The sequence below is a fragment of the Peromyscus eremicus genome, chromosome 8a (genome assembly GCF_949786415.1).
Source record: "Peromyscus eremicus chromosome 8a, PerEre_H2_v1, whole genome shotgun sequence".
In the NCBI taxonomy this organism is placed as follows: domain Eukaryota; kingdom Metazoa; phylum Chordata; class Mammalia; order Rodentia; family Cricetidae; genus Peromyscus; species Peromyscus eremicus.
The window spans coordinates 37,050,474-37,061,343 of NC_081423.1; positions in this window are offsets into that span (position 1 = coordinate 37,050,474).

Here is a 10,870-nt window from a genome sequence, read left to right on the forward strand (position 1 = left end):
CAGTGTAGGGGGAGTGTTTTGTGTTACTAAGAGGCAAGAACAAACTTTGTTGTTGTTTTTAATTATTATTCTTTCTTTCTTTTTTTAAAAAAATATTATTTCTTGAAGACAGGGTCTCATCTATCTCAGGCTGGCCCCAAACTCAGGATGTAGCTGCAGGTGTCCTGAAGTCCTGATCCTCCTGCCTCCACCTCCCCAGCGCTGCACACAGTGAGCACCACCACACTGACTTTTATACAGTTAGGGATGGAACCCAGGGCCTGGTGCATGCTAGGTAAGCGGCATGCTAGAACTCCAGCTTCAGGAGCAATATAAGATCCTCGAGGGCAACTGTCCTTTCTCTTAGGTATCTAAAATACCGTGTATGGGTCTGGCTATAGCTTGGTGCAGAGCATTTCTTAACATCCATGAGGTTCTGGGCTTAGTTCCTGTGCTTGCTAGTTTTATGTCAACTTGACATAAGCTAGAGTCACTGGAGAGGAAGGAGCCTCAATTGAGAAAATGCCTCACTAAGATTAGGATATAGGCAAGCCTGTAGGGTATTTCCTTAATTAGTGAATGAGGTGAGAGGGCCCAGCCCATTGTGGCTATGGGCAATTGTCACCTCTGGGCAGGTGGTCCTGGGTTCTATAAGAAAGTAGGCTGAGCAAGCCATAGAGAGCAAGCCAGTAAGCAGTGCTCCTCTATGGCCTCTACATAGCTCCTGCCTTCAGGTCCCTGCCCTGTTTGAGTCCCTGTCCTGGCTTCCTTCAATGATGAATGGTGATATGGAAGTGTAAGCCAAGTAAACCCTTTCCTCCCTAACTTGCTTTTTTGTCATGGTATTTCATCACAGCAATAGAAACACTAACTAAGACAGTTCCCAAACTGCAAATAATAATAACGATGATGATGATGATGATGATGATGATGATGATGATAATGGGTTGATGAGATGGTTCAGAGGGCAAAGGTGCTTGCTGCCAAGGCTGACAACCTGAGTTCAGTCTTAAGGACTCACATAGTAGAAAGAGAAAATGAACTTCTTAAGTTGTCCTCTGTCATATACATGCTGAGTCATATGAATGCACCCCCCAATACATATACAAAATTAAAAATAAAAAGTCTATATAGAGAAAGGAGGAAATGAAAAAACACAGCTGATATTTTAAAAGTTATAAAACTGTCACATAAATGACCGATGGTTCAGCAGTTAAGAGCACTTGCTACTTAGGATGGCCAATTTTGTTTGTCGATTTGACTACATCTGGAATCAACGAAAATCTAAGAGCTACAATGGCTTTTCTTGGTTGGATTATTCGAGATGGGAAGACCCACTGTAACTCTGGGCCACACCTTCTGGTGGCAGCCTATATCAAAGGACATGGAAGAAGGAAGCTGTTGCTTTTTGCCTGTTCTCAGTGGGATTTCAGGGCCCAAAGAAAGGGATTTCTTTGGGTTGATAAAGGTTACCTTCTACAAATCCACAGCTAACATCTTACTTAACAAAGAAACTATGTTCTTTTTTAAAATATAATTTATTTCTCCTTATTTTATGTGCATTGGTGTTTTGCCTGCATGTCTGTCTGTCTGAGTGAGGGTGTCAGATCTTGGCGTTACAGACAGTTGTGAGCTGCCATGTGGGTGCTGGGCATTGAACCTGGATATTCTGGAAGAGCAGTCTTAGCAGCTCTTAACTGCTGAGCCATTTTTCTAGCTCTTAAGAAGTGGAACCAGATGAGGCATCTGCTCTCCCTATCATGTCATGGAATTACAGAGGCAGGAGAGGACATGAGGAGATCGAAATGGAAACAAATATGATATAGGAAGAGGCACAAACTATCACTATTCACAAGTGGCATGACCATTTACACAGGAGTCTCAAGATAATCAACTGAAAAATTGTCAGAATGAATGTGAGCCCAGAAAAGTAGAAAGATGTGAGATCAAACTAAAAGCAACTGATGGCCTTTGTTCTCACCACAAGCCAGCAACTAAGTAAGTAAGAGAAAATGCATAGTAAACAATTGATGCTAAATTCCTTCCCTGGGGAAAACATAATCAAAGTCTAGCCCTAATCCTAAGGTCCCAATGACAAAGCTAGGTATGATTCTGCCACCGTTCTCTGGGGAACCATGAGTTTACTGGGCTTACAGAGCATAGATGAGGGGGTTGCTACTGGAGTGTGGGTGCTCTCTTCCCCACACAAAAGGCCACATTGGAAACTATGCATTAGGGATGAAGAATTTCCCATTGCCACATAGACAGAGTGGCCCCTTCCTCTAGTCTTCTTGATCTGTACACTCTAGTCCCTCTGAGGCCACATGCAGTTAGGGATGGGTTGCATTCAACAGGTGGCAGAGAGTAGGTGGATACTCAGGGACCCTCCCCGGCCTTCTGTGAGGGGATACAAACAGTTAACAACCCCAGACAGGATGATCTTTTGTAATTGGGCACAGCTAGTGGTTGTTTGATTTGGAGTGCAGTCCTGTACAACAATAATGTGTTAAAATAAGACATCATTTGCCATAGTAATACCACAGAATCAAAGAATTCTCTTAGTAAAGAGTGGATAAGAGTCTTGAGGAGGAAAATTGAAAACTCTATGGAAAGACTGTATAAAAGAAAGCATGATGGGGCCAACAATATGGCTTGGTGATAAAGGTGCTAGCTAGCCTTAAGAACTGAGTTCAATTCCTAGAACACACACACTAGAAGGAGAGAACAGTCTCTTGGAGGTTGTGCTTTGGCCTCCATGCACACATTCCCACCTACATACACAATAAATAAACACATGTAAAAGTAAAACAATAAACTCATTACCCCAAAAGATAGCATAAAAAAACAAAGAGAAACCATGGATACTTAATATTGAAAGGTTTTACTTCTTCCCAGACCCACCTAGGGCAGTGGTTCTCAACCTGTGGGTTGAGATGCCTTTGGGGGTCACATATCAGATATCCTGCATATTAGATATTTACATTACGATTCATAAGAGTAGCAAAATTACAGTTATGAAGTAGCAACAAAATAATTTTATGGTTGGGGTCACCACGACATGAGAAACTATTAAAGCGTTGTAGCATTGGGAAGGTTGAGAACCATTGAGCTAGGGTTTCAGTTCAACTCCAGTCAATATTTCAGGAGGATATCCAGTAAAATAGCCAAACAGATTTTAACACAAAAATCCAAGCTGGCTGTGGTGGCACATGCCCAGTAACCCCAGCAATTTAGGAGGTGGAGGCAGGAGGATTAGGAGTTCAAGGTCAGATTCTATTACATAGGGAATTAGAAGCCAGGCTGAGTTATGTAACATCCTGTCTCAATAAGTAAGTAAGTAAGTAAGTAAATAAATAGATAAGTAAATATGCACAACAAGCTAAGAAGGAAAATTAAAGTCAGAAGAAAATATAGAAACAGAAATTGTTACACATTGGTAGAGCCACTCTAGAAAAACAGCTTGGAGGTTCCTGAACATTCTAACAGAGTTACATGTGATCCATGAATTCCACTTCTAATAACATATCCTGGAGAATAGGGTGTGTTTTCTACAAAGAACCACCATCTTCCAGTGATCTGCTAAAATGCTGGGCCCTGGGCAGTGAGAAGCTCAGCCCAGGTAGCTGCCTTCTGGAGAACACAGAGTTGCTCCTTCAGCAGCCTATGTGTGAATCTACTTGAAGGATGATTCAGCAGGTACAACAGAGCAGGTATTATCAAGAAAGGACACCCCACTAACGTTTCCCCGGCAGAGTTGGAGGAGTCTCCTGTGCTACCCTGCATGCTGCTGGCCTTGTAAATGAACAGCTAAGGGCAGATTTTTGCCAAGAGAATGAACAGCATGCTGAGCACATTAAGTTTTCTAGGAGCTGGGATAGTTTTCGGAAATGCATGAAGGAAAATTATTAGAAAAAGAAGGAAGCCAAAGAGAAAGGTTCCTGGGTTCCATCTCAGTGCCAGATTGCTCTGTCTAGAGCAGCACAATGTGCTAAGCCAGGAAAGCAGCTGAGCTGTGGATCCCATTCCCTATGAGTTCATGGCACAGCAGAGTAAAACAACTAAAGTCATTGGGATTGTAAAAGAAGATATATGTTCAGGAAAGTATGTTGTCAGGTGTTCGGTTTCACTCAGGTCAATGGAAGAAACAGGGTCACTCTAGGATGATTTTTAGCCTTTGCAGTTGCAGGGGAATCAGCTTCTGGTGAACTGACTGACTGTAGCTTTCAAAAGGCTTTTTTTTTTTTAAATTGTTATACAATTTACACCGTAGAGGGTCAATTTCTGCACACCAAAATCTCTTATCTGAAGCTCCCCAAAGAGAAAAATGCCAAAGCAGTTCCCAGTCACAAGACATCTTAGTTTTCTGAGTTCTCCCACAACCAAGTTTTGCATAGGCTTTGAACCTTTTAGGAAGCATTCAGATAAGGTTTATACACTTCAAACAGAAGGTAATGGACACAAAAGGCATGTCAAAACCCAGGTGCTAACCCTCCAGGATCAGGCAGCTACAGTGCTCTGCAGGAACTCCTGTTACACGTGTATGTGAATGTCATAGTGGCATTATTCATAACAGGCAGAAAGCAGAGACAACCCACATGTCCACTGACTGACAAATGGGTGAGTAAAATGCAGTGTACAATATGGAGTGCTACTAGGGATCATAAAAAATAAATTCTTGTATTAGTCATGGTTCCCTAGAGCAAAAGAATTTACAGAATAAATCTATATATAGAAAGGGGATTTACTATAATGACTTACATGCTGTGGTCCAGCGAATCCAATGATGGCTGCCTATGAACAGAAGGTCCAAGAATCCAGTAATTATTTAGTGCACGAGGCTGGCTGTCTCAGCTGGTCTTCAGTACATGCCAGAATCCTGAAGTAGGCTCTAACGTCAATAAGGGAATGGACTTGCTAGTGTGTGAGAACAAGCAGGCAAAGAGAGAGAACTTCCTTCTTCCATGTCCTCAATACAGGCTGTCAGCAGAAGGTGTGGTCCACATTAAATGTGGATCTTCCTGCCTCAAAGATCCAGACTAGAAGTGGGTCTTCCTATTTCAAACGATTTAATTAAGAAAAAAAAAAACCTCTCATAAGTGTGCCCAGTCATTTGGGCTTTAGTTAATTCCAGATATTCAAGTTGACAACCAAGAATAGCATCACAGCTACTGACACACGTCATATGCAAATAACCCTCAAAGCGATTATGACTGAGAGACAGAAGCCAGTAGCCATCGGTTCTGTATCATATAATCCTATTTAGATGCTATTGCCTGAAATATGTAGAGCTATAGAGACAGAAAGTAAAGGTGCAGTAGGTCACACCTGGAACAATCACCCAGCAATTGAGAGGCAGAAAGACAGGAAAGTCAGGAATTCATGAGTTTCAGTCAGCCTGGGCTGCATGAGACTCTGTCACAATCACAGCCCAAACACCCAAGATCAAATGGAACCAATGGCTCTGGACACCACCTCTGTCTCCCACCCTCACTCACAGGGATGGAGGTTGGTGCCTGTGGCTCTAGACACCACCTCTCTCTCCCACCCTCACTTACGGGGAAGAGAAGGAAGCCATAGTTGCTGCTTCATTTTGGCTTAGAATGAGAAAGGAGTCCTGGAAAGAGGAATAGCTTATGAAAGCAAGCCACAAAATGAGGGATGAAAACCCAATGATTATGGCTTAGTAAATGAATGTGCTAAAAGCAATGCTCATTAGGATGAAGCACAGGAGAGACCCATGTTTTATAAAATTAGGACATCTGGTCACCTTTCTCAAATCCAGACCTCTTTCTTAAAGATCAGATCAAGTTTTGTTCCGGCCGTGGACCTTGGGTCAGACCTGAGACTGGCTGGAATGAACTTCTACAGAGACAAAAGCTGGCTACAAGGGGCTTCTTGTGCCCACAGGCCAGACAAAAAGCTGCCACTCAAACGTAAGCAAGTGTCTGAAGACTTGGTCCCTTTACTTTCAGCTCGTGGTACCTATGCCATCTATTTCCTCTCTACCGTAAAACAGTCTCACTGTGTGGCCTTGGCTGAGACCTGGAACTTGCTGTGTAGACCAGGCTGGCCTGGAACTCATCGATCTCCTCTGCCTCTGCCTACAGAGTGCTGGGGTTGAAGGTGTTCTCCACCGAAGCACATCTGTACAATTTTTCTTGCTGGGGATGGTGGATGCCCTGAGGGCAGGGGCTGTCTCATCTACAAAGCTTTGCTCCGCCACCATCCTCTCTCTGATTAAAGTTCAGTGTTGGAGCTCTTTCCCTCTAGAGAAAAAAATAAGCTCCCATCCCTTAAAGATAGCAAAAATAAGAGTAATTTGTACCTGAACCATCAAGGGTGAATGATGTCACTCTTAAAAGTGTTCCCTGGTGAAAGGTCTTGCCTTTGCTTCAGTCCCAAAGATGGGAATCATTGTCATTTGGAGTGAAAAGTCCCTGCTCACAAAGGCATTCTCACCCCAAGGTCAGCCTCTCTGAGCAAGGTGCCCTTGGAGAGGTGCAGGGTGGCCTGTCACTGAGTTCTGTCAGCTTCACTGAGTGAGAGAATCACCTGTGCAGACAGAGCTCCTCAGACCTCCACAGGCTGTTCCTACAGAAGCAGGCTTGAGCACGCATGAGCCTTGACTACCTGAGCTGGGACACCGAGCTCCCTGGGATGGCACATGTTCAGGACTCAGGTCTCACTAGGAAGCTTGGACTGAAAAGAATACATTTGGGCTACATGAAGAATTTTAAAAAATGTTTAATTAATTAATTTAATATATATTTTAATTTAATACAAATTATGCATGTATGTATATATTGTTTTTTAGGGCATAGACCCTAAAGTGGGAAGGCACTTGCATATCATGCTTGAGGCCCTGGCTTCAATCTCAAGAACACACAGCGACACACAGAAGCATTTTTCTGACAGCTTTCTCATTAAGGGATAAATTACTAAAATGTTTGCCAAGGGCCAATGAGACAGCTCAGCGGGTAAAGACTTTTGCTTGTGCCAGCGTGGGTACCTGAAATTGATTCCTAGGACCTAGATATTAGATGAATTATTTATCTTTTTTAAATTTTCATTTTTATGTTTTGAATTATTATCTTTTAAATGTTGTATTGACAAATTTTATTTTTGGGTTGGTCATGGTGACTCACACCTTTAATCCCAGCAATAGGGAGGCAGATCTCTGTGAGGTCAAGGCTATCCTGATCTACATAATGAGTTCCAGGATAGCCACAACTATATAGTGACCCTGTTTTTTTTTTTTTTAAAAAAAAAAAAAAAAAAGAGCCTGGTGGTGGTGGTGCATGCCTTTAATCCCAGCCAGGCGGATCTCTGTGAGTTCGAGACCAGTCTGGTCTACATAGCGAGATCCAGGACAGGTACCAAAATTACACAGAGAAATCCTGTCTCAAAAAACAAAAACAAAAACAAAAAACCCAAAAAACCAAAAAAGATATATATGTATATATATATATATATATATATATATATATATATACACACACACACACACATATTTGATGTATATGAATATTTGTCTGCATGTATGTTTGTGGTATATACAACATATATATGCCTGTTGTCCATAGAGGCCAGAAGAAGACATTGGATGTTCTGGATCTGCAGTCATGGAAGGTAGTGAGCAGCCATATGGATGCTGGGACCTGAATCCAGGTCCTCTGTGAGAGCAGCTAGTGCTTTAGCCAGTGAACCATCTCTCCAGCCCAAACTTAATTTAATTATTCAATAAGAATGCATTTAGATGCTTTAGGGGTAGGTGGGAACATTTGGAAGAGGCTTGTCACATCACAGTAGGCTGTAATTCAGGGTCCAGGTATAATCTTTAAAGACCTAACCCTAGTAACCAAAGTTCACTAGCTTAGCCCCTCCTCTTAAAAGGTTTCACCATCCCTCAAAATACCACCACCAGCTGCGGTACAAGTGTTCAAACCCCAAGCCTGCGGAGGAAGTGTCTGATTCAAACCATAGCAAGGCTGATGATGTATTGCCTCCGCATTTTTATCAGCTCAAGGCTCATTAGGAAAAGCAACCACAGACAGAAGTCTAAGCTGGGAACAGTGGTGTATGCACGTAAACCCTGCACACAGGAGGCTGATGTGGCAGAATCACTTGAGTCCATGATTTTGAGACCAGCCTGGACAACATATTGGAGAACTCATCTCTAAACATAAATTAAAAAGAAAAACACTCAAAAGCATATTTTTTAAAAGATTTATTTATTTATTGTGTATACAGTGTTCTACATACATGCTTACAGGCCAGAAGAGGGCAACAGATCTTATTACGGATGGTTGTGAACCTCCATGTGGTTGCTGGGAATTGAAATCAGGACCTCTGGAAGAACAGACAGTGCTCTTAACCGCTGAGCCATCTCTCCAGCCCTCAAAAGCATATTTTTAAAATTTCTTACTACCTGGAAGAGAACAGGGCTCTCTGCTCATCTTGTATACCATGACTTAGAGAAGTGTTAAGTAGAATAATTCTTTGTCAAATAACTGTTTTTTTATTTTAACAATTATCTTGTTTCTTAAAAGATTTATTTATTTATTATGTATATAGTATTCTGTCTACATGTATGTCTGCACACCAGAAGAGGGCACCAGATCTCATTACAGATGGTTGTGAGCCATCATGTGGTTGCTGGGAATTGAACTCAGGACCTTTGGAAGAGCAGCCAATGCTCTTATCCACTGTGCCATCTCTCAAGCTCCAAATAACAGCTGATGAGCAATTCATGAGAACAGGGGGAAAAAAGAAGCTAGCTGCCAAAAATAGGAAGATGATAGTGAGAGGCCAAACCTTTACCTTGACTTTGAAACCAGGGTACCGTAATGTAGCCCAGGCTGAGATTAAAACTATGGTCCTGTCTCAGCATCCTAAATTCTGGGATAGCAGATGTGTACAACCATACTGGGACCCTTGCCTTCACTTTGAACTGTGGAGAGATTTGGGGTTTTAAGATTTCTTTCTCATCAAGTCCATGTGTATACCAGCTCCTAATGAGCACAGGCGTTCAGAGCCTCATCGCTCACATGTCCCTCTCCTGAGGACAGTCCTCCTGAAGTCATCGCTCCAAAGGGAACAGGCTGTATAAGTACAGCAGGCTTGTGCAGAGGGTGAGGGTGTTGAGGAGGAGGGACTTGGGCTGTTCCTCCTGCCCACAGAGAGAGCTCAAGGCATTCAGGCAGTGCAGTGTTTGCTTCAGGAGGCCATGAATGTCTGGAACCAGACACCATGAACAAAAATTCTTTCACAGCAGAATGGTGGGGAGAACTGCAGTTATAATTGGGGGGCTCCTGAGAAGGCATGCCATCAGGACCCAGCTCATGACCTGGCTTGAGGAGAGAGAAACCAACTGAATCATCCAGATGTGCTGCTCTGTATTACTCCTGAGTCAGAGGCCCCTGCTTGTCATGTGACATGGCCTTCAGTTGTCCAACCAACAGCTGAACTTTGGACTTAGGTCCATTCATACTTTACAGCACAGATTACCCTGTGAAACACTGTTCATCAACAACATGTGTGTCTTATACAAAGCCCCAACCCACTGCTCTCTGCCCTGCCACTTACTCAGTAGCTCCAAAGACTGGTTCAAGCAGGTTCTGGCCAGCTTTGATGAGGTGCAGCCTGCAGGGCCTCACTTGGGCCTGCAGTGTATAGCTTCCTGCTTTCCACCCAAGGGACAGGATCTGTGTGTGACTCTTGCCTGTGTGAACTGGAGTGTAGGGAACAGACACCCTCGTGTTGTCCTCTTAAATGGGTGATGGTAGGCAAATGCTCCCCTTTTCTCATGGTGCAGATGGTTTTGAGATGCATCTCCTGGGCTTCCTCAGAGCCAGCTCACTGCAGTTCTCTTTCCTTGGTGCTGCCCAACACAGTCAGGCATCCTAGGACCTGGCCTCCCTCATCCCCTGTTCTGCATTCCTGCTCCTCAGCGTCTTATTCTCAGGCAGAGTCCAGAACTGTACAGAAGCTCTGAGCTCAGGATGTTTTCAGGGAGACCAGGCTAAGTGCACCAGGCTGGTACACTTCATGGTCAACACGGAGTAGATGCCTACTATATAGTACTAGCTAATTCTTAACCCCAAACCACTACTACAGTTAGCTACAGAAGAAGTGCCTGCTGGTGTGTCCAGGTGGATTAGTCAGGGTTCTCTGAAGGAACAGAAATGATAGAATGAACTAATAGATATTAAAAGGGAAATTATTAGAGTGGCTTGATGATGTGGTCTGGGTAGTTCAACAGTGGCTGTCTCCTGATTGAAAGGCTAATGATCTGGAAGATGTTCATTCCACATGACTGGATGTCTCAGCAGCCCCATCTGGTACTGGAGTCCAAAGGATATCCTAGAGAACTGTCAGTTCAGTTTGTGTTGGAATTTAGAAGTGGCTGCTAACACCAGTGAGGGAATGGTTTAGGAACAGAATAGATGAACTAGCCAGTGAGAGAGAGGGCAAGTAGGCAGGATGTAAAACCTTTCCTTTTTCCATGTCCTTTTATGTGAGCTGTCACCAGAAGGTGTGGCCCAGGGTTAGAGTGGGTTAGAGTTAGTGTAGGTCTTCGACATCAAATAATCCAATTAAGAAAATGCTCTTCTAGCTGCTTGGGTTTTAGTTATTTTCTAGGTTTTAGTTAATTCCAGATGTAGTCAAGTTTACAACCAAGACTAGCCTCACACAAAACCTAAGCAATTCTAGAAATAAAGATTTTAGGCAGTTGGTATTATTTAAAAGTATCATTGTTTATTAAGACTGTCTCATTGCCCAAGGCACTTCAGTAGTTTCTACAAAATACATTCTTTTTTAAAGTAGGGGAAGCGTGTGCTTTAGGAGTAGCATGGCAACATAATCAGAAGAGGAGACAATCACACGGAAC